This window comes from Ursus arctos, unplaced genomic scaffold, assembly GCF_023065955.2.
Source record: "Ursus arctos isolate Adak ecotype North America unplaced genomic scaffold, UrsArc2.0 scaffold_33, whole genome shotgun sequence".
NCBI lineage: Eukaryota > Metazoa > Chordata > Mammalia > Carnivora > Ursidae > Ursus > Ursus arctos.
In genome coordinates this window covers 3,058,495-3,083,323 of record NW_026623019.1, presented here as the reverse complement: position 1 = coordinate 3,083,323, position 24,829 = coordinate 3,058,495, and the positions used below count along the sequence as shown (strand labels likewise).

Sequence of the window (24,829 nt, the reverse complement as noted above, 5' to 3'; positions counted from 1 at the left end):
CTGCCCAGCCAGATCTCCTGACCTGCAGAATCATCAGCAAAAGAACATGGCAGTTTAGGCCATAAGGTTGCTTTTTTTTTAAATTTATTTTGTGTGGGAGCTGTTGTTACTTAGCAATAGAAAACCAGAACATGGGATTACTGAGGAAATTGATTGTATTAATATACAGGTTATGATGGTTAAGTTTATGTATCAGCTTGGTGGAGCGCTCGGGGTGTCCAGATATTTGGTCAAGCATGATTCTGGGTGTGTCTGTGAGAGTGTTTCTGGATGAGTTTTGCATTTGGTTTGGTAGAATGAGTAAGGCAGAGTCCCTCCCACCCGTGTGGGTGGGCCTCATCTAATCAGTTGAAGGTGGACCTTCCCAAGAATAAGAGAGAATTCTTTCTGCCCAACAATCTTTGCACTGGGACATCAGCTCCTTTCCTGCCTTCAGACTGGAACTACTCCATGGGTTCTCCTGGGTCTCCAGCGTGCTGACATAGCCCACAGATCTTGGGCTCCATAGTCACATGAGCCAGTTCCTTGTAATGAATCTCTCTCTCCCTCTCCATCCTGTGTCTCTGGAGACCCCTCCCTCACACACAGCTCACACTAGCATCAGGACTCTTGGAGATGAAGTGACAGTGATAGTGTGCTTGGTTCTTACTTGTCGGCGGGCAAGGACCATGAGGAAACACTCAGCACCTGGGGGCAGGGGGGAGGGGAACGACCCGAGTCCTGGGCAATACAAGGAAGTCTAGAAGGCAGGATGCCTGTCCCCCGGGGGCTTCTACTCTGCTCGAAAGACCCCCAGAACATGAGCTGATGGCATGCAAGGGGCCGTGCCGTGGAAACAGTGCGGTAGACGGGCCAGCCCCCCGGGTGGGCTCTCTGGCAACCTGGATTGGGGGGAACGTTCGCTCAGATCCCGCAGGAGAGTGAGCGGTGGTCTGTTTGCTTTGGTGATGGCCTGTGCCCCGGGGACCGTCAAGCAGAGTGACGGGAGCCAGTGGATACAGGCCGCCTCCTTCGGACATTTCTGGGAGACCTTCTGGGGGCTTCTGGGATGCCCCACAGAGCCATCCTGGCTGTCCTGACCCGGCACTTTCCCGCACCAGCCACCCGCCCCTCTTCCAGCACACCAGCGGAAGGCTCAAGATGCTTCCGTGTCCTTCCCTCTGTCAGGACTTCGCAGCCTCCCTGTGTCCCCACGGGGGAGGGGACAGCTGTTTCCACATGAGCCTTGTTGCTTCGGCCAGGACAGTACGGTGATCGGTGGACTCCATCACCCTGTGCTGGCCCTGCCGAGACTCCCGATGGCCTGAGTTGTGAGCCCAGCATGAACAGGTGCCAGTCTTCACCACTGCTCCTCCAGGCAGGGCCAGAGATGCCATTCGGGTTACAGGAGCCCCGTCGGCCCCTCGCTGGGGCCCTTGCCACCCTCCCTCCCTGGCTCCTGCGAAGGTTCCTGTGGGGCTGCACCCCGCCACGGCTTCCTGCTGTTAGAGCGTCTAGTGCCACACATGACTGACCCCTTGCTGTGCCAGAGGTGCTTTGGGTCATGGCCAGGACACAGAAAGCAAACACCCTCCCTTGTTCCAATGCCACGCAAAGCAGCAGTGAGATCCAGTCTCTCGCAGCTGCCAGAGCCTGGGTGAGAGCGAGCAGAGGAGGCCCACGTGGGAGGTGAGGGCACGGGCCTTCCTGAGCACTCCGCACACGAGGGAGCGCTCAGACTGCGTCCAGGACACGTGGCAGTTGTCACATAACCTCCTTAACTATCGTACTAACTGTCGCGCCCACCCCAGTTCTCAGTGCACACAAGTACTTTGCTCCTAGGACTGTCCTTCTTCGGATGGAGGCCATGTTGACCCTTCCCTGTTTCTCCGGGGGCGGGGGATCAGCCCAGAAGCAAAGGGCCAGACTTTCTAGAAGGTCCGGAGGTGTGTTTGCCGTGGCACGTGGAGCTGGAGCGTGAAGTACCCCCTGTCAGCACGTCTCGGCTCGGAACTGGCCGCCTTCTCTCCCCCAGACAAGACTCTGAGGGCGCCGCTCCCCGGCCCGCGTTCACATTACTTTACATGTGGGGCTCTTCCGAAATACACTGCTGTGAGCACTGTTTCATATTTGTCTCTTAAGGGCCGTTGACGTCACAGCACACTAACAAGAAGGTTTGTGTGACACGCTGAGGGCCTGCGAGCCTCATTTGCAGTACCTTGAAAATACTCAACCTGGAGTCTGGGCCAGATTTTGCCGTGTGTGTCTTGGTGGGGGTTCTGGCTACAAAGGACATGTCCCCTGAGTCAGAGATTCCCACGGGTTGTCTTGATCTGAGCTCATGGCCGTGGAAGCTGCTATGGAGACGTCTGCTGTGTGGTAGGATGTTGTTCCCGCCCATGGGATTTGTGTCCGCTAGCTGGACTCCCTCCTCCTTTCTCCTCTGAGCACGTTCCCCACCCCTGGAATGCCTGCCATGGTGATTCCTAGAACTCCTGGCTGCTCTCCTTGCAAGCCTCCCCATCCTGGTCCTGCTGTGGCCACTGCCTGTCCCGATGGTCTGTGGCTGTCACGGCGGGTCAGCACAGCAGGGCCACGGGGAGTGACATGGAGTGAAGGAGTAGAAGGGTGTTGGTAGAGCTGGGAAAATCCCCGACCAGCCCTCCTGAGGCCGAGGCAGGGATGGACGGGTCACAAGGGCAGGGGACTGCCGTATGGCACCACGTCTAATGTAAAGTGCAGGAGAGAGCTGGGCGTGGACCGGGGGGAGCGTGCGGGTCACCCCAGTAAACCACGACCCTCAGGGAGTGGAGCTGCTTTTCCTCTGCCTTGGGAAAGCCCTCTTTGGGCCAACTCTGTGCCACAGGAGGGGGTTCCACGGGAGAGGGTTCTGGGAAACATACTTCAGGCACGATCCGGGTTAATCGTACTACAGAGTGCCATGGTTGGATCTCACGTTTCACTTATGCCGTTCCGTGTCTTGCCGAGGCTAGGTACTGACCACGTACTTATTGAGTGATAGGAAGGAAACAGGTGAAAGGGGCCAACCCCCTGCTGCCGTGGACCCCAGCCTCCATGTCGGGGCCAGCCGTTGGTCACTGTGAGTGCAAATGCACAACCCGGGCCCAGGGCTATGCTGAGAGAGGGTCAGAAGCAGGTGTGTCGACTTCTGATAGCCTGTCGCTGCAAGTGTGCTGTAAACATGGAGCCATACGGTACGTGCCCGTGTGAGATGGTACTCTTTCACTCAGAGTAATTCCCTGGAGGTTCATGCCAGTTGTTTTATGTGCTGATGAATTGTTCCTTTCGATTGCTGTGGGGGATTGCACGGTGTGGCCGGGCCCCAGCTTGTTGAGCTGTTCATCCCCTGACGGACACCTGGGCTGTTCCCCGTATTTGTCTCTGACAAAGCCGCTGTGCACATCCACGGACAAGCTGATGTGCGAACGTGAGTCTTCCCGTGTCTGGGATCCACGCTCACGGACACGATGTCTGGGCCGTATGGGAGTTGCATATTCAGTTTTATAAGAAACAGCTTCGCCATTTTCCAGAGCGGCTGTGCTATTTTACATTTGTACCAATACAATTTATTTTTAAAACGAAATGTTATTAAATTTGTTGGAGGGAGGGGAGTAGTGGGCGTGGTCATAAAAGGTCCACAGGAGGGGTCCCAGGGGATGTGGAAATGTTGAGGATCCTGACCCATCCATGTACACGTCTGATAAAATTGTGCAGAACTAAACACACACATTGAGTGCATAGAAAACAAGGGGACCCCGAAGACGGCCAATGGGCTGCATCAGTGTCAATCTCATGATGTGATCGTGTGCTGATTTTGCAAGATGGTACCGGTGGAGAGACTGGCTAAGAGTAACCACATGTGAATCTACAATTATCTAAAAAAAATAACAATTAAAAGATAAATACAACATACGGCATTAAGAATAAGACCATGGAAAACGTGATAAACTATTAAGATTTAGACAAATGTTGTTGTTACTTTTCTGTTTTTGCTAGCCAAGCGTCGGTCGCTTTTTAAACCCAGACCCCACCCAACTCCACCCCCTCTCCAGCCCATTTTAGGGCACAGAAGAGCGAGCTGGGGAGAATGCAGGGAAATGCGTCTTGGGCGGCTGGGTGCTGCTGAGGGTTGTCCCCGGCAGCCGAGGGAGGGGCGCGAGGAGCTGCGTGCATCTGGGAGCAGAGAGACCTGCGTCTCCCGAGCTGGAACTCCGTGGTGGACTCCATGCACTTGGCATGAAGGCCAAGTGTGAAGTGCACTCCAGACCCAGCAGAGGCGGTGCTTCGCAGTGTGTGTGGGGCTGAACTGTCAGCCTGCCCACGCCTGGCACTGGCGGTGATCACGGGTACCTGCGGATGCTGAAACTCTACAAGAGAGCCCAGGGCCGGGCCTGGACCTTGAGCCTGACCCAGAAGTGCTTGCTGAGTACCACCTGTGCTCTGGGGCTCCTGGGGTGGCAGCTTCCCTCCAGGGAAATGGTGACCTTTATGATCAACTGTCTTATGACCAAAAGCTTTGCAGCATTAAAATGTGATCCAGCTCATTAGGTTGTCATATGCAGCCTATAAATAACTCCAGAAACGAGATCCTGTGACAGCCTTTTACTGTTATTATTTAAAACAAATATTGGTTATTTATAGCCAGGTCATCAACATGGTTATTGCTTTCCGGAGACTCTTATTTCCCTCAGTCTATCCTGAGAAACAACCCGGGTGATGGAGAGAGGTCACGCAGTCTGCCTCCCCTCCTTGGAACCTGGCCTCCTGGGGAAATCCTCCTCCTGCCGTCCTTGCCCTGGCTGCCTTCCTGGAAAGCCTACCGAGCCCTCTCTGCCTTCACATTCTTCCCTGTACGTGACAGTTTCTCTCCCAGTACGTCTGCCGTTGCCAGAACCGCGAAGGGTCAAAGTTTTGCCCTCCTTGCAAAATAACAAGTCAACCTGCACCGTTTCCTCTCGTTGGCAGAAGACAGGAGACTCCCAGGTCAGAGACAAAGGACAGTTTGCTACTTCAGCAATCACAGCAGCCAGAGGATGGGCGTTTTCATGCTGGTTCCTGAGCACCAGCTGGAATTCCCAGTTCCCCTGATTCCGAGGGTCAGGTGGCATCTGGACGTGTGGGGGGGGGGCCACTACAGAAGCTGCAGCCCAAGCTTAGGAAACTTGACTTTTCTGTAAGCATGCCTGCCTTTCGTTCTGCAGGGAGGCATTATGTTTATTATCTCAAACAGTAAGCATGCCTGATGTTTGTTCCCAGAGGGAGACACTTTTCCTCTCTTCCACTGATCTTTGCAAAGATCATTTGCAACAAAGAGTGGTCAGCTTCTCCTTCTTGATTCATGCAGAGTTGCCGGAGACCCCAGAGAATTGTCTCCCAAAGGACCATAGAATAAGTTATTTAGTTAAGTTTTTTTTTTTTCCTAAATTAACTCCTCCCCCCAATTTTGCATGTGATGGCCTAGTCTCATCTCTGCTAACAAGCCACGTGGACCTGCGTGCGGCCATGGAGAGGTTGCAGCGTGGCTGTCCCTTCAGGGAAGACAGGAAGCGCAGTCAGCTGACAGCCTCCAGCAGCAGTATTCAGGCTGAGTCTGTATTCTCCTCGGCCCCAAAGCAATGCCAGGAGATGGCTGGGCAACAGGGTCTGGTCGGTCCTGCGCAATATGGGACTTCTCCGTATGTGCCTTTGTGTGAAGCTTCTTGTTGGGCTGGCGAGGGGGCCTTCTCCAGGCTTCCCTGCCACCTGGGGCTCGCCTGCCCCATCTCCCTTTAAGAGACATCAGGCCCGCACTGGGAAATGAAGCCTTCTTTCCCTGCACGCTCTGCTCCCTCTCCCCTTCATCTCACAGGCGTGACGCCAGAGGGATCTTCTGCACACACGACTGTGTCTTGAAGGACCCCATGGACACACTTGATTGCACCAGCCTCTAAATTGCTCTTGGAAGAATTTTCTGACAAAGGTGAGGCTGAGCCAGGCTGATTCGGGCTTCCTCCAAGACCCTCCGTGGTTCAGGAAATCTGAGATTCTGTTGTAAGGCTCTGGAGAGCTCCCCGTCCCAGGGACATTTCAGTGCTTACCCTTCTTTTTCCAGGAACCTGTCCACAACCCATCAACTCCTCCTGGAAGCCAGAGACAGACTCTGCTTAAGGCCACAGCCTTGGATGGACTCACCGAGTGTCCGTAGCTCTTGCTCGTGTTAGAGGCTCAGCTAAAGATTGCTCCCCACCAGCCCTCCATAGCCCTCCTTTCTACTGCTCTTTTAATGTTCATTTGTTCGTGAATATCTATATCTTCCATTCAGTGGCATATGACTGTAGGATTCTTACATGTCCCCAGTAGCCAGAGCAAAGCCTGGGACATAGGAAGCATTAAATAAAAATTTACCCAATGAATAGCAAATGGCAGATACTCCGAATTATTAATTTGCTACATCCTGAGCCTAATAACAATTCCAACCCAAATTCCTGGCTCCTAATATTTTTCAATTTCTTGCGCTCACGCCTCTGTCAGATATGTGTGGCGAGTTATCCTTTAAAGCATTGTTACTGTTGTGTCAAGAATTATCAAAGTTACTTTGCTCAGTGAATGTATCAGTTGTCACTCCTGCCACGGAAGAGAACAGCAGTAACATGCCTGCTGCTGCTGTCACTCGGGAGCCGTGGGCGTCACACAACGGCCTTTACGGCCTCCAGGAAACATTTATCAGCATTTCCGTGGGAGTCATTCCAGCTCCAACCCTGCTAAGAAATGGACTTCCTCTGTGGTCACCTCTGGGAAAACCCACAGAGATGAGAGGGACATCCGTAGCGTGAGGGATGTCCCCAGAAAGGGAAACAGTTGGGACCGTGAAACCCTTAACTTACTGTTGAGACAGAAGAGCGTTCTCTGATCGGCCTGATGGCCGTTTCTGGAAACACGATGCTCCGGCCAGCTCCACCACCTCACCACCTCTGCAGTGGGCCCTAGTGATTTCAGGGCCCTAGTTCTGCTGTTTGTGCAAGCCAACACCCTTCCCAAGCACGCCATGTTCCTGGACAGTCCAAGTTTGAGGTAGTCTTCAAACCTCTGGGGATGACAAGTCCAAGCTGTCCGTGCTCTTGCACGGCAGGCCCACAAGTCTGTACGACCCAATTTTCAGTGTGGCAGCTGGGAGGATAGTTTCTGATATCCACCTGCGTATGTGAGGAGTCATCTGGCCCCTATTTCTCGCCCTGACCATGACCAACCGCACGGGGCCTGAGATTTGGGTGACTGTCAGCAAAAAGTAAGGGATAAGGCATGAGTTGGCCCTGTGCCCCACAAAATGATTTTGCAAGTACCGGGTAGGCTTGCTCAACGCAACCCTCCCCTTAACCCACCATGACTAATTCCACTCTCTGCTCTTGTGGGCTTGGACTACAGTCCTTACTTACCTTTGCAGTAGTATGTGAAATAACGTCTTCCAGCTTGTCCTCGGCACTCTCTCTTACAAACTCCCTGATGGCCATTTGTGGATCCTTAACTTTGTGTTTTTCCTGCTGTGACTGCTGCTAACATTGTGGGGCTGGTGCTTTATTTTTGTACTCTGAGTTATATCGACAGTCTTAAATAAAAATGTGATTATACTGTGTGATTTCTTTGCTAGTCTGCCTTTCTCCCTCAATATTTTATCGTGAGAACACTCCCATTTCTTCTAGAGATCTTCAACATTTAAGTTTTATTTGTTGTAAGGTATTTATTCTGGGATTATACCATTAACCATAATTTATTTGGCCAGCTCCCATTTTCTGACATTTAATGCTGTTGTTAAAATTATACTATTATCAGTAATGCTACTGTGAATCTCATTTGGTGTAAATCTTTGTGTATTTGTCAGGATCATCTAGGCTTGAGCCGATAATAAACAACCCGCCAATCTCAGTGGCTTAACACAGCAAAGGGCTGTCTCCGGTCACTTACAAGTCCAGCCATGGGAGCTCGGCTCCAGCAGTCATGCTGTGGCAGGCGCTGTGGGCTCCAGCACTGCCAGCACCTCCAAGTTTGCTTTGGGAGAGTCCCGAGTGTGTGGGGATCTTGCATGCTCTTCTGGGCTTGGCCGGGATGTGAAGAGCATCATTTCTGATCACAGACCCTCAGCCCAAGCCAGTCCCAGGGCCCAGCCAGCATGCCAGTGAGGTAGGAGCCCAGCAGAGAGGAGAGCCAGCTGTGGGTGGGCAGTGGTAATGTCCCCCTGCAGAGGGAGAAGAAAAACAGCCAGAAGACATAAATCTGCAACGTTAGGAATGTAAGAAGCCAGGTCATTACGGATAAAGATTAAAATAAGAGTATACTAGGAACAACAACAACAACAAAAAAAAACCAACAAAACAAAACAGAAAACCCAGAGAGGATAATTATCTCTAAAAATGTAATTCAGCAAAATTCCAAAGCAAAAAGAATCTGCAGAGACCTTTAACCATTAAAGAAAGGTTGCTAGCAGTTTAGCACAAGATGCCAGGACCGGACAGTTTCATAGGAGAATCCTGCCAAACGGTCAGGGAATAGGTATCCCAGTGTTGCACAGAATGATCCAGAGAACAGAAAGGAGGCACTGATTTCTGACTCATGTTCTGAGGTGAGTTTATTTTTTTCTACCAAAGCAGACAAGGACAACATGAGAAAGAAGATTTGTCGTCCTCATAAATGTGGACAAGAAAACCCTGATAGAGATTAGCCAACAGAGTTAAGCAATTTGTAAAAACAAATCGATCCTGACGAATCTGGGTTTTTTAAGGAACGTGAGATTACATTTGACAATCTATTTACGTAATTCACCACAGTAACAGTTTAAAATTCTACATACATTCACAGCACAAACTCATAGGAAATTGGGAGTAGAAAGAAGTCTCTTAACTTCATAGAAGAAAAGAATCACTACAAAATACCTATAGCAAGGAGGCTCCACCGGCGAAACCTTAGAACGTGTGTGTCTGAAGTCCGAGACAAGCTGAGAATGTCTGCCATCACTCTTGATCCAATATTTTACCTGAGCTACTTATTATCACAAGATATTGGGAAAAAATGACAAATGCCAGAATTCCCATGAGGGAAGAAAAGCCGAAATTTTCTATAGATGAGAAGATTGTGTACATAGAAAAATCCCAGGAGATCTACAGATGAAAAAAAAAATCACTGAGGGCATTCAGCTGTTTCTCTGGACACAAGATGAGTGTGCAAAATCAATGTGTCATTCGGAACAACAGACAACATAAAATGCAATTTAAGAAATATGCCATTTGTAGTGGCCCCAAAAATACATGGTAACTATGCAGAAATCTAACAAGAGCTGTGAAAGGTCTTTATGAAGGACATTTCAAGGTGTCATTGAAGTATGCAAAAGAAGACTTGACTAGATAGACTAATGTAAGAATTCGATGGATGGGAAAACCCAACAGCATAGAGATGTCCATTTTCCCAAATTAACCAAACAATTGTTGCTGCCCAACAAATATTTTGGAGAAATTTTAAGAAGCTGATCAAAAACTCACATGGAAGAAGAAATGGCATAAAATAAGCAAAATTAATCAAGGCGGGAGAATTTGCTCATTAGATATTGGGACTTCTTATAAAACTATAATAATAGACAAATAAATCAGAGGAAACAGAGAGCTTGGAAGCAGACCCCTGCGCCTGAGGGGGATTTATATATGAGGGAGGTGGCTGTGTAGATCAGCGATATGATAAACAGTTCAATCGATGCAGCAGGCAGAGTGTCAGAAAACATAAAATTAAATCTCCATCTCACACCACAAACATAACTCCAGGTTGATTAAAGACCTAAATGTGAAAAGCGAAGTTACAAAAATTTTTTTGATGGTATACACAGGAGATATTTATGATCTTAAAATTGTCACGGATCTCTCAAAAGACAAAAGGCAAAAACATAAAACAAAACTTCGATCCATTGTGCTACATTAAAGTTAGAAACAAGCATAGAAGACAATGTTGAGAAGTGAACACAAGTTTGTAGTCTAGGAGCTATTCTATTTGCAAACATATAGCAGACCAAGGATTAGTATGCAGAATACATAAAGAACTCTTCCAGTTTCTAAGAATAAGCAAACAATCAATGGAATAATGGAATAATGGACAAAAGATATAGACAGGCAATCCACATGTGACATATCCTCAAAGACCAACAAACATGAAAATACACACAATCTCACTAGTAATCAGAAGGTGAAAATTACAACAAGCAGATTGGGAAAGTAACAGCTGGCAGTACTCTTTGAAGGTGGATGTTGGGGCTGGGAACTCTGACTTTGATGGTAGGAGTACAAGGAGCTGACTGTGACAAAGGGCAGGTTGGCGGCATCTAGGAGAAGATATGCATCCCTTATGACCTGGCAGCTCTGCTGCTGGTGACTCCCTAGAGAGGCCCATGGAGATACCCAAGGAATCATGCATGGCAGTGTAGCTCATAATAGTAAACACATAAATGGTTTTAATGTACATATCCAGAGGAATGGATCAATAAACTTTGGTAAAAACCATATAATGTGGATTGTATATTTTTTCTATTCACTAAAAAGAACAAATTAACATTGATAAATCTCAAAAACACAACGTTGACCAAAGCAAGTAATTCACAGAAGGGTATTTACAACATAATAATATTTATAAATAATTTTATAAAGCCAGAACATACTGCACATTGTTCATGGATACATAATAAAGAGGACAAATATAAAAGTATGTGTGGGACTTATAAGCTCCATAATTAGGACGGCAGTTACTCTGGGGGAAAGCGTAGTAGGGATGTGATTGGGGACAGGGTATTCAGGGGTCTTTAGCTATTATGTAAAATTTTATTTCTTATGTAACAAAAGACCCATGTGAGATATGATAGACTATTGAGATCCTACAAAGTTAGGTAGGTGATCCATGGATTTTGTTATTTTATTTTCATTATCATTATTATTATTATTATGATATGTTAGTTACCATACAGTACATCATCATTAGCTTTTGATGTAGTGTTCCATGATTCATTGTTTGCGTATAACATCCAGTGCTCCATGCAATATGTACCCTCCTTAATACCCATCACCGGGCTAACCCATCCCCCCACCCCTTCCCTCCAAAACCCGCAGTTTGTTTCCCAGAGTCCATAGTCTCTCATGGTTCATCTCCCCCTCTGTTCCCCCCCTTCATTTTTCCCTTCCTTCTCCTAATGTCCTCCCTGCTATCCCTTACGTTCCACATATACGTGAAACCATATGATAATTGTCTTTCTCTGCCTGACTTATTTCACTTAGCATAATCTCCTCCAGTTCCATCCATGTTGATGCAAATGTTGTGTAATCATCCTTTCTAATGGCTGAGTAATACTCCATTGTATATATGGACCACATCTTCTTTATCCATTCATCTGTTGAAGGGCATCTTGGCTCCTTCCATAGTTTGGCTATTGTGGACATTGCTGCTATGAACATTAGAGTTCTATCATTTTCTGTATGCTTGAAATATTTCAAAGTAATAATTTGCAAAAAGAACATCTCTTTTGATCATTTTTCAAATATAGTGTGAGATAAAATCATTGATAAAAAGAGAAATCTTCGTCATCCCTTATTAACATTTTAAAGCAAAATCTAAGACCACAAACACTATCTTTAAAACTTCATCTCCCTCTAAATATTCCCTTTGACTTTTTAAAAACCTTTAAGAGTTTTATTGAGATTTGATTAACATACCACCAAATTTACCCTTCCAACATGTATAAATCAGTTTTTAGTGTATTCACAGAGTTGTGCACCATTATGTACCTAACATTTTCATCACCCCAAAAGGAAACCCTGTGCCCAGAAGTCACTCCCCATTCTGTGTCCCCCTGAAACCTACTTTCTCATTTCTATGGATTTGCCTATTCTGGACATTTAATATCCAGAATAATGCAACACATGGCCTTTTATTTCTGACTTGTTTCACTTTGCGTATTTTCAAGGTTTGTCCGTGTTGTAGCGTTGTCAATGCTTCATTCCTTTTTATTGCCAACTAAGAATCTGTTTTGTGGATATACCGCATTCTGTTTATGAATGTATTCGTTGATAGACATTGGGTCGTTTCCACTTTTTGGCTATTTTGAAAACGCTGATCTAAACAGTATCCTACAAGTTTTGGGGTGCGTATTTTCACTTCTCTTGACTGTGTCCCTAGGAGTAGAATGGCTGGATCACACATAACTCTACGTTTACCATTTTGAGGAACTGCCAAACTGGTTTCCAAAGTGGCTGCACCATTTTACATTCCCGCCAGCAATATCCGTGAATTTCCCCACATCCTCCTCCACACTTGTTATTGTTGGTCTTTTTAATTTTAGTTGTCCCACTGTGTGCAGAGCAGTATTTCCTTGTGTCTTTGAGTGGCATTTCCCAAGGACTAGTCATGCTGAGCGTCTTCTCACGTGCTTATCAGCTGTTGGTGTATCTTCTTTGGAGAAAAGTCTATTCAAATTCTTTGCCATCTTTTAAGCTGGGAAGTATGAGCTTTCTGACTATTTTTCTTTTTCAAGATAATTTTGGCTATTCAAAGTGCCTCACATTTCCTTAGGAATTTTAAGATTAGCCTGTCACTTGAGGGGAGAAAAGCCAGCTGGGACTGCGATAGACAGTAAGCTTTTCCTATCTATGAACACAGGATGTCTTTCCACTTACTTTATTTCTTCTTTAGTTTCTCTTAAAAGTGTTTTGTAGTTCAAAGTGTAAAAATACTTTCACTTCTTTTGTTAAATTTACTCCTAGGTATTTTATTCGATTGGATAATGTTTTAAAATGGCCTTGTTGGGGCGCCTGGGGGGCTCAGTCGGTTGAGCACCCGACTCTTGATTTCAGCTCGGGTCATGATCTCTGGGTCGTGGGATCGAGCCCCACGTCAGCCTGCCTGCTCACTGGGGAGTTTGCTGCCCCTCGCCCTCTGCCCCTCCCCCACCACTTTCTCTCAAATAAGTAAATAAGTAAAATCTTTTTAAAAATGGCATTGTTTTCTTAATTTCACTTTCCAGTCGCTCGTTGCTAGTGTACTGACGAGCAGTTGATTTTATATATTGATGCCGTGCTCTGCAGTTTCTCTGGACTTGTGTATGAACACCAGAAGATTGTCGTGTGGGTTACTTAGGATTCTCTATGTACAAGATCATGTCGTCTGTGTGTCAAGATAGGTTTACTTCTTCCATTCTTCTCCTTTTATTTACTTTTTTATTTATTTTCCCCAGTTGTCCCAGAGAACATCTTTGTTTTTTTAAAAAATATCTTATTTATTTGAAGGAGAGGGAAAGCAGGCCCTGCACTCAGCCCGACCTGGGGCCCAATCCCACCACCCTGAGATCATGACCTGAGCTGAAACCAAGAGTCGGACGCCCCACTGACTGAGCCCCCCAGGCGCCCCCATCTTTGTCTTTTTTTAAAGCAGCACACTCAAGGGTAAACTGAGGGTAGCCTGACACCTCATTGACTCCAAATTGAAAGGAGCCTTAGAAATCATCCATTCACTCATTGCTCTATTTGGTAAGTGTTTACTCACTGCATCTAGCGTGCTACGGGCTGCGTGCTGGAGTTAGAGCAGGGAGGAGGACCCTGCCTTCATGGAGCCGACGGGCAGGTGGCAGAGGCAGTGAAAGAGGTCGACAGGTCACGAAGGAGGCTGGTTAGGCTTGGGTAAGATAATATGAAGGAGATAATCATGGGCATGGGAGAGAGGGCAGCTTGGGGTGAGGGCACTGTGGCGCCTCAGGTACCGTTCTAAGGAGATCATTCAGGTTAACCCTTTACCTGTTCTAGGGGTTCTCCCTACAAATCCCCCAGCAGGTGCTCATCAGGACTTGACCTTAATACCTCCCAGGAGAGGTAACCCATCACCTCCTGTGAAAATCCGTTCGGCCGTGGGTCTACTGCACTTGTACAAAGTTCCTTCCTAGCACTGGATCCGAGTCCCCCCTCCCTGGTCTCAATTACTTCCCCTGGAGTTTGTTTTTCTGCATAATTGTGCATGGCCAGTCTGTCCCCAGGCAGGGACGGTGCTGAGGAACAGCCAGTGCAAGGACTGCCCTCGGAGTTCTGGAACCAGTGGGCCCATCGCTGCTCCAGTGTACAGACGGGAACCTATGGCTTGGAGAGGTACAACTCTAGCCAGGAAGAGGTGTCAGGGCACCAACCTAGAATTGCGCGGTCCTGAGGCCGCTTCTTTGTCACACCAGGCGCCCCCCTATGCTGGAGAGGGTGAGAGGGAAAGAGCGGAGGGCTGGCATCCCCACCAGAGGCGGTGTGGAGAGCCTTTGACACAGTGACACTGGGAATGCCGGCAGGGCAGCACATGGACTTGCTTTTACTTTTGGAGTGGGGACAGAACACAGCCGAGCCCGTGCCGCGGGCAGACCCCAGGCACTGAGAGAAGCCCGGCGTCACCCCGTCTCCCGGCGTCTCGACCAACGGCAGAGACGTGCTCGGGCTGTGAGTATGTGGGTCTGATTTGTGACAGTTCGCTGATGTTCTGGCAACACGACGACTCATTCCGCTCAATTAGACAGTTACAAATTACTGATAAAGCACAAGGGATTTTTGTGAAGTTTTTAAAGCATCTTGAAACCGAAATTGATGTCTGGTTAAAGACAAGAAGAGAGAACTAGCATAGCATTTCCTTCCTGTGATGGGTTAGATTTGAACTTTTAAACAAAAGGAAACCAATTTGGTTTGTTTCTTCTGCAGCCTCCCTCCCGCCCGTGTGGCGGTGGAGACAGTGAAAGCCGTCTCGGGGTGGCGGCCGAGCCGGCTCTGGGCCGCGCGGGAGCCCCCGCAGCTGGCGGCGGGCACGGAGCTGTGCTCCCGCTCCCTCGCTTGCCGTGGGGTGATGACATTCCGCGGGGGTAGCGGAGGAGGCGATGACTGCCAGTATGTCAGGTGTTCGGGCAGGGCCGTCACAGGAGCCCCCGAGAACAGACGTCACTCTAGTTTCACCCCCAGCGATGCGACACCAGCACATTGAGACTCCAACTTTATTATTGTTCACACTCGGGTGAGTGAGACCTTTTATAATATTGCCCTTTGAAAGAGGCATCTGGATGCAGTGGAACAGACACTCAGACACTTCCTACCCCTAACTGGGGGGTGTGCCTGTGCCCGGGTGGGCCCCACATCTCTCGCACTGAAGCTTGCCTTTGCTTTGTGACTGTACCGAATGCTTACAGGTATCAGAGAAAAAAATTCCTCTGGGATGGAGAAGTTTCCACCCAGTCATGTGGCAATTTGAAATAACCATCCTGGATTTCCTCCAGTTTTTCAGAGCTATTCATTTAAAATATATATATACTGAGCATCAGTTTCTAGTACGTTCTAAGACACCGTGCTAAGTGGCAGGGATAACTACAGCCTTCTAACGCTTAAAATCTGTTTGTGATTCCATTTATAACTCCGTCTCTCCGGAGGTCAGAAACCCGGTGTAAATATACTTGCCAGGAGGGTAGTGAACTTTGGGGGCAAATCTGCACAGGAAGTGGCTACATCCGTCCTCTTCGCTATCTCCATGCACCTCCTCTCACCTGTGCCCTGACCCCCTGGCCATCACTCGGGTGGGCAGGGACCACGGATTTGCGATAGGAACCGGGACAGGGAGCATCAGTCAGATGACGGTGGGTGTTTGCATGGAGGGGGCACCCAGAGTCTTGGCTGGGTCTGTGGGGGTCCAGGCAGTTCATGGGAAGCAGAGAGGCCATGAACCAGCAGAGGAAGCTGTTTGCCCAGAGAAGCAAAGTGGGGAGCCCAGGAGCCCCACATAGCAGGGAGAATGGCAGGAGTCTCCTCAGGGCCACTTTGGGAAAATCCTGATCCCCCAGGGCCCTTGGATGCCCCTGAGACTGAGGCTCAGGCTCCAGCCCAAGAGACCGCTGTCCTGCGCGACATGGGCTACCTGGGGTGGCCGATGCATTGTGCCACACGTCCCTTTCTCCTGGGAAAGCTGGTGGAAGAAGAGACTGTTCTATCAGGAGCACGGCACTGAGAGTCACCCCCAGGGCTATGTGGTGGCAGGCGCAAGGACATGGTGTTCAGGGAGACAGAGTCCAAAACCCAGCCCCAGTCGCTGTTAGCGTGGGAATGTCATTGACCTTGAGTTTGTTTTGCATCTACAGAGTAAGGAAAGAGATACCAGCACCATGGGGTGTTATGGGGACTAGAGGTGATGGCACGTGGGACAGCAGCTGGCATCCTGTCCGTCCACTCATGTGTTTATTTACAAGTGCATTTGGGTGACTTGCGCTTGGGTGCAGAGCTGTGTGGGGGAGAGGAGAGAGGAGGAGGAGGAGAGGGGAGAGAGAAGGGAGGAGGGAGGAGAAGGAAGGGAGGAGGGAGGAAAGGGAAGGGAGGAAGGAGGAGAGGGAAGGGAGGAGGGCGAGTAGAGATGGGAAGGGAGGAGGGCAGGAGGGGACTCACACACACACACACACATCCTCACAGCTCATGGGTACGTGATGCTCACACACATCTTACACACATGCTTATACAGTTGCACACTTGCACACTTACACATACCCACATGCACTCACACCAGCATGAACACACACCCACCTGGCCCTGGGTGAGAGCACCCCAGCCGCATACCACTCCATGCCACAAACCTGGGTGTCCGAGGTGCGCACATGCCGGTGACCCCGAGTCTCCCACCTGCTGGATTATAAGGTGCCTCCGACACCTGTTTTCAGGGACTCAGGCCTGCCCAGCAGCAAGATGCCCTCCCCCCCCTCCCACACTGCAGAGCCCCTTGGAAGGTTCCAGGCTGCCCAGGGCCACACAACCAGCCTCTTCTAAGTGGGAGTGGCACACCACAGCTTCCTGTCCCACGTCAAGGTGTACAGGTCGTTTCTTGGGAGTGTGTTTGTCCTCAGGAGCAAAAGAGCTCCGCAACATGCCGTGGGAAGTTCATGGGGTCCTGCCTGCCGACCACCGGTCACTCCTTTGTTGGAACCAATGGAGGCAGGGCTTTCTCCCCGGAGATATCGGGGTCCCTGCACCTCCCACCTCACCCACGACGAGCCTCACGCAAAGTTCCCACCAGCCCAGCAGCCCCGGGGACGTGGAGCCAGCAACGTTGAGTCTCAGCACAATCATTTTGCTCAGACCCCTCAACCCCAGGCCGGCCAGGTGTGTGCTGCTATGAATACATAATCACTCAAAGTTCAACTCTTGGTCTTTCTGATCAGACACCGTCCTTGGAAGGCTGGCTGGCAAAGCAACGAGTCATTTCCCCAGTCTCCTCTTCCACCAGGAAGCCAGCCCACGTCTACAAACATGTCCTGCGTTGGGTGCCCTATGGTCCATTGTGTAGACCGAGCCAACGCTGGGTGGCCATCATCACACCTTAGCTCTGTGTCCTCGTCCAGAGTGAGCTGTACCCCACCCCTGCAGCTGGAGCGCCCATGGCCCTTGCAGGCGACTGCCAGCCTCCGGCTCCAGAAGGGCCCTCGGGTGCCTTCGGGACTGCCCCTGACCCCTGAGCTGAGTCCACAACACCCCCCAGGTGCCCTCACCCAGCCTCGCAGGCCAGACCCCTCATCTCCACCCTCATCTCATCTGGGGCTGGGTCAGCGGCCAGAAATGGTCTCTACCTAACGCAGGCTCAAGGAAGAGAGAGGCTTGTCCTGCCCCTCTGTCTATATATTTTTTGATAGGTCAGCTAATTTATTCACATTTTTTTAACTTTCTTAGTTCGGAAGCTGTCTGAAACTTATAGGAAACTTGTGGAGGTCATAAGGGGATGCACCGTAGAGATTCCCCTGCTGTCAGCATCTCTGCCACCGGCACGGGAGGTTGCGGGTGGGACGGCCATCCAAACTGAGAACTGACTTTGGTAAAACAACGTCAACCGACCCAAATTTCAGTCCTGCCCCCTGCCATGCCCTTGCCTCTCCAGGACCCCACGTTGTGTATTGCTGTCCCCTCTTCAGACTCCTCTACGCGGGATGGATCCCAAGTGTGTCCTGTCCCTTTTGGAGGGTGTGGGTCCGGTGTTTGCTCCTCGGTGTGTGTACCTGGGGCTCTCCCTGATTAGGCTGGACTGTGGGGCAGGGAGAGCATGCTTTACTAGTTGCTGCTTTGACTTCGGGCTCCAGTGTAGCTCAGCACAGCACTGCTACGGTCTTGAACCATCACTCATTGTTTTGCATTAATTTCAATTTTTTAAGTATTGCACTAAAATATTATTTGTCTCATGACTGAAGTTTTGCCCTCCCCCTGTTGTATTTTGCTCTCAAGGCAATCACCTCCCTTGCCTCCCCTTCACCTGCCCCTGGGCCAGCCCAGTACCTGAAAACAGGAGTCAGAGGCACCGTATAGTCTAGCAGGTGGGGGACTTGGGGTCCCCAGTATGCTCCCACCTCAGACAGCCAGCTTTGTGGCATGGGGTGGAATACAGCTGGGTGTTCTCACCCAAGGCCCAGTGTGTGTGTGTGTGTGTGTGTGTGTGTGTGTGTGTGTGTATGCATGCACGCACGCTTGAACGTGTGAGCATGTATGCACACGCATGCTGGTGCCAACACATGGGTATGTGTAAGTGTGCGAGTGTGCAACGCTGTGCGCGTGTGTGTGAGCACGCATGCATGTGTGCATGAATGTGCAAGCACGTGTATCTAGGTATGCATGTGTACAATGACAGGGTGTGTGTATGTGTGGGCATGTGTGTGAGGGTGTGCATGTATGTGTGCGAGCGTGTATGCATGTGTGCATGAACGTGCGAGCGTGTGTGTGCAGGTATACATATGTGTACAATGGTGTGAGGGTGTGTCTGTGTGAGTGTGTGTGTCAGCAACAACCGCCCCACAGGTACAGGCGCAGGACCTCTTTGTGCCGAGAAGGACCCTTCTGTCTTTGTCCAGCTGGGTGCTGGTCCTCGGGCTCTCCGTGTCCCTGCAGGGTTACCATGGAGAAGTGGGGGGAGCCAGAGGTGCTGGTGCACTCCGGGGCACATACACACTCACCTTCTTTCCTTCTGGGCTCTCGTCTGGGTGTGGATCTGAGAATGTTCTCACAAGGAATCCCTGTCCAGCTTCGGTAGGGCCGTGTCCCTGTCAGCAAGCTGGCTCTGCCCCCTGGAGGGGTGCAGCTGGGTCGCGTGGCGTTGCATCCCCTCGTGACCGGATGGCCCGGGTGCAGCGCAGCTGCCAGGCAGGCATGGAGGGCAGCATCACGGGGGAAGGAGCTGGCACGGGGTCTTGTTTGCAGAGGTGTCCAAGACCTCCCACAGGGTGGGCTGCTGGCAGGGCCACCGTGTTTGGGAAAGTCCACTCTGAAGTCCCTGCCCGTGAGTCACTGTCGCATCCCGTCTCCCATCAGCTTCCTTTGCACTTTTGCCCATTTGTCAGCTGCCCCCCACTCGCCTGGAGCATGCCATTTTTTTTCAGAAAATTGTTTCCTTGTTAGCATTTTGGTCCTAAGGTCCTCATAATACAGCCACGTGTGTATTTCTCCAGCTCTCCTTTAAACAACACCTCTCTGAACTTGTCCTCTCCAGCCACGGATTGGGCTCTGGGGACGGACGTGATTTCTGAGTCCTGCGGTGGGGATGTCCCGTGTCTCCCTCTGAGAGCGACCCGCAGGCTGGCCGGCCACGGGCGTGTGCAAGCCATAGCTGGGGTCTCCTTTGCGGATGAGGCTCAGGTTGTCACAGAGCATCCTGGAGCCCCCCGGGAGAGGCTCCATTCTGGCAGGAGCCACACAGAGGAGAGAGTGTGCAATGTTGAATGACTGCCCCCAAGTGTCCTTCAGTGGAAGAGGACAGCACCACTGGCAGGGGGGCTCTGTTTCCAGGCAGGTGCTGGGAGAAGGGAGCTCAGGGGGAGCTGTGCCTTCTGGGAGCAGAGCACCCAGCCACCACTTCTGGGATACAGTCAGTGCCAAATGTCGGCACCCCCTCTGTGGGACCAGCACTGGTGCAGGGGTCCCCGCTGGGCGCCATACACGGTCCAAGCTGCATCTCAGCGGAGGTGTGGCCATACGGGCAACTGTGCCTCTGCGGACACATGGCTGCCTTTTGCCGCTGCCCAGGCCACCTGTCTGTCCACAGTGCAGCTCTGAACGATAAAGAAGCCCCCTTCCCTGGGGACTTGCTCCCTGGCGGTGGACCCAGCCGTATCACCAGGCTCGGTCAGGACCCCTTTGACCCCAGGCTGGGCTGAAACAGAGCTTCCACGGTGACCCTGCAGACACCTTGCACACCCACGTTCTCCACCCATGTTGGGGAAGGATGAAATCCTCAGCAAGTTCTGGAGTGTGGCGGTTTGTCCGTTTCAATACTTGGGGCGCTTGGCTGGCCCGCTGGCATCCTCCTGCGTCCTGGCCAGCTCAGACACCAATGTGGCACATTCTACATGCTCTTCCTCCAGACCCTCTTCCCGAGTCCCCAGGTGTACTTCACCCATCACAAGCTTAATTCCCAGGCCCCTTCTTAATCTTTCATTGTTCCTTTCTATGGCAACATTTCTTGATTTATGAATGCAGTGTCTTCTGTTATTTCTCTAAAGATATTAATGACAATTTTTCCAAGGCTGTTTTTTTTTCCTGACTTATTTCTATTTCCCATGGTTTGATTTTCTCTGTCCCTCCCTCCTTCCATCCTACCTTTTCTCCCCCTCCCTATCCCCCGCCCTCCCTCCCTCCCTTCCCCCCTTCTCCCCACCTCTCTCTTTCTTTTGACTCTCTCTTCCATACTGGAAGATCTCCTTAAATGCTTGGGAACCCCTTGTCTATTCATGTTAAAGAGAGAGTGAACAAAACGCAGTCCATTTCAGGGGTGTGCTGTGCAGAGCCATGGCACGGATACTGGTGTGTGTGTTCACAGGTAGGAACCCTCACCCCTTGAGAGGGCCCTTCTTCCCCCCAGAGAGGGATGCACCGGAGCTAGCAGGGACAAGCCTGACTGCCCTGCCTCCTTGAGCAGCGGGGGGGAAGTGGGAGCTGCAGCGACCGTGGGTGGGTGGGGTGGGGAGGGTCTGCCTCTGTCTGGGGAATGGGGACGTGGTGACAGGTGGTTTGTAAAACACTTCAATCCAGTGCCCTGGTGCAGCAAATTCCTGACCTTTCTGTCTTGTGGAACATTTGGGCAGGATTTTCTGCAGGTTTATGGCGGGTGGCTTCATCTGCCCTGCTAGTCACCTACTCCATCTCCACTTGCCGCGCTTGTGTTTTAAACAGTCTATTGCAGTGTGGCTGATACACAAGAACACGCATAGTGGAAGAGTGCAGTTTGATGAATTTGGCTAAGCACTCACTCGTAAATCCATCAGCACCATCAAGATCAGGAACATATGAATCACCCTGGAAGCTTCGTCCTGCCCGCCAGGAACCCCTCCCTCCTCTCCCCACTGCCCCCCCCGCCCGGCAATCACTGAGCTTCTTTCTGTTGCTCTGCATCAGCTTACATTTCCTAAAATAGACAGAGTCGTACCTACAACATGCACTCTCTCTCGTCTGGCCCCTTGCACTCAATGTAATTATGCCGAAGCCGGATTTTGCTGTGGCCTATAATGCATGGCTTCCCATTGCCAGTCATTCTATTATATGGATATGTCCGAATTTGTCCGCTGACCTATCCATGGGCATTTGGGTTCTTGCAGTTTTCAGCTCTTCCGGAGAAAGCTGCTGTGGGCATTTGTGTACGTCTTTCTATGGACATACGCCTTCTTTTGTCCTGTGAAATGCTTCGGAATGGAACGGCAGTGTTCTGTGATTTCTGTGTTTATATAGGTTATCTGTTTAATTAGTAAGAAACTGCCAAAGTGATGTCCAGAAAGATCGTATCATTGCACATTTGCACCAGCAAAGTAAGAAACTTCCTGTGGCTCCGTATCCGTGACGCTATTTGATGTGGTCTTTTCAATTTTATCCTCTCTACTGGTGGCTGTGCTGCGGTATCTCACTGTACTTTTACTCTTTGTTTTCTTAAATACTGCTGATGGGGAGTGTTTCTTGTACTTATTTAGCCTTCACGTATCTTCTTTAGTGAAGTATCAGTTCAGATCTTTTACCTGGTTCTTTTTGGTGGTGGTTTATTTTCTTCTTACTAATATCTTTGTGTGCTCTTTATATATTATGCATACTAGTCTACTTTGTTCTAACATTAAGGAATACTTCAAATAGGAAGAAAATCACACATATAAATAATAATACAAAAATCTTATAAGCCTTCCACCCATATTTAATACATGATAATATGTTCTATGTTTGCTTATGATTTTATTTTATTGATTGATTGATTGTGATGTGAAAGTTTTTTAAGGGAAGGTGAAAAAGGCAAGGAAAGCTGTCTAGAGGGAAAGGGATCCCAAATGGGTTACCCTGATTCTATTTTTTAAAATAAAATGTTACAGATAAGATACAGTGGAAGCCCTCTTCTTATACCTCCCTGATTCTCTCCTCTTCCTCCTAAAAAGTAAACGTTAATCTGAATGTGACGCTGTATCACTTCTCGGCCTTTTGGCTAAGATCAAGTAAAATCCGAATTATGTATATCCACGTTTTTGTACTTTTACTACACATACACACAGACAGTTGACAACTAGTTGTTATTCCCTAAGCCTTTGCCTGTTTTTTGGACTATGTATCGATACAGTCGTACTGTATATGTTCTGTATGACTTCTCTTGCTCACGTTGTGTTGTTAAGGTCCATTCATGTTGATGCATGCAGCTGTGGATCTTTTCATCCTTGTAGAGTTTTATCGCATGATGACACCAAATTTTATTTTCCATAGTATTATTGATAGATATTTTGGTTATTTTCATGGTTTTTTTTATTCTCAGCAGTTCTGCTGTATACATTCTCATATATGCCTTCTGGAGCAGGTTTGCAAATGTTGCCCCGGGAATAGCCAGGCTGGGGCATGGGGCAAGCTTCACTCGGTGACACCAAACTTAACCTCGCTGGCTGAGCAATCTTGCAACTGCACTGACAGGGTTACCAAGACTTACCATTGAGTCACGTTCTATCCAGCACTTGGTATTGCCAGACTTTATATGTTTTGCCAATCTGGCAGGTGTGGAATGATATCTTAACACCTTCTTTGACAATATGCCCAACTTAGATCTTTCCTTTCCTCTGTCATCTGGATCCCGTTGTTGCCATCTTTTGTAGATGGCTGTTCTTTTGTAAATGATCTGTTCTGTTCTTCATGATGCTTTTAAATGCTATTTTCCACCCCTGACCCCGGTTCTGTGGTGTCGGGATGATGCACCTACATATGTGGGAGCATTTTTCCTTTCAAATTTATACTGGAAGTTCATTAAGCTTTCTGGATCTGAGCATTGGTGTTTTAGCAATTCTGGAAAATTCTCAGCAACCACCTCTTAAAAACATTTACTGTTCCTCATCCTTCTTTATTTTTTTTTCTAACTCCAATGAGACATATTTTAGACCTTCTTACCTATGCTTCCATGTCTCTTACTACCTTCTATTGCTCCTGTTTCTCTATTTTTCTGGATTGTATTCTGGATGATTTCCTGATTTCTATCTCCTGTTCCTCTCCCAGTTCTCTCTCCAACTGGGTGTAACCTGATGGTCATCTCTCCACTGTGCTTTCATTTCTAGAAATTCTTTTGCATTTTTTTCAAAGCTGTGAGATGTTACTTGTAGTGTCCTATCTCCTGATCATATTTTCATACTTCTTTTTAAAAATTACTTAATAACATAGTTATTTTAGATTCAACTTCCATACATTTCAAAGCCTGTGGGATCCAGGAATCTGGGTGTTTTGTTTTGTTTTGTTTTGTTTTTAAATTATATTCCATGTGATTCTGTTGTAATCGTTTCTTAGAACACCTCAGGAAACATGTCTAGGACTTAAGAAATGCAAAATGCCCACTTTACCGCACAATCACCAGCAATGGATATACCCATCTTTTTTTTTTCTCACAATTTTTAAAAAAGATTTTGTTTATTCATTTGTCAGAGAGAAAGCACAAGCAGGGAGTGACAGGCAGAGGGAGAAGCAGGGTCCTCACTGAGCAAGTAAGCGGATGCGATGATCTCAGGACTCTAGGATCATGTCCTGAGCAAAAGGCAGACGCTTAACTGACTGAGCCACACAGGTGTCCCTTTTTTTCACAATTTAATAGAAAAAAACATGCATTGAGACAAGTTAAGAGTGAAAGTAGGCTTTTGACATTAAGAAAAATTTTAGAATTTTCTAAATTTCTTTTATTCTTCTTTTGTTGGCAAAATTTGCATTCCATAGTTCTTTTATCTCCAAGAATATTGCATGTGAATTCCTATGTTGTATCTTACTAAACTTTGGTCAGAAAGTTAGATTTTGTGGCTAACAGGCTCAAAATACCAAGGCTTTCTTCGGAAGCAGGGAAAGAGACTCTCAGAGGGGTGCCTGGGTGGTGCAGTCAGTTAAGCATCCACTCTTACTCTTGGTCTTGGCTCAGGTTGTGAGATACAGCCCCACATTGAGCCCCGCATCCAGCACGGTGTCAAGCCCCAGTCTGGTTCCACGCTCAGTGCGAGTCTGCTTCTCCTCCCTCCCCCTCTGCTCCTCCCCCTGCTTTCGCTCTCCAATAAATAAATAAATCTTCAAAAAAAGAGAGAGGAAGAAAGAGACTCTCGGACTTCCAATTTTATGGGGCTATCGGATTATTTCTTTTGGAGTTTCAGGGTGAAATGATTATAGAACCTCTATAAAATTAATTGCCTTTTATTCCCTGCAAATCTAGATAGACCTAAAGATGCAGAAATCTACAGAACACTTAAAAGTTGCCTTACATTTCTAAAACATTTTTTTGTGAAATTAAATCCAAAATTACCTTGGGCAAAATGTGAAGTCGGTAACATTAACAT

At 48.8% G+C, this 24,829-nt stretch overlaps 1 protein-coding gene and 1 long non-coding RNA gene across 6 annotated transcripts in view; one reads left to right on the top strand and one right to left on the bottom strand.

Moving 5' to 3' along the window:
- The window catches only part of AUH (AU RNA binding methylglutaconyl-CoA hydratase), a 343,374-nt gene that overhangs the window by 257,118 nt on the left and 61,427 nt on the right, over positions 1-24,829 (top strand). The gene's annotated exons all lie outside the window — the stretch shown is intronic.
- Positions 141-7,247, bottom strand: LOC130542355 (uncharacterized). The gene is made up of 2 exons (XR_008956851.1): positions 6,864-7,247; positions 141-3,875 (listed from the first exon to the last, which is right to left on the bottom strand). It is a non-coding gene; the product is annotated as an uncharacterized LOC130542355 (long non-coding RNA).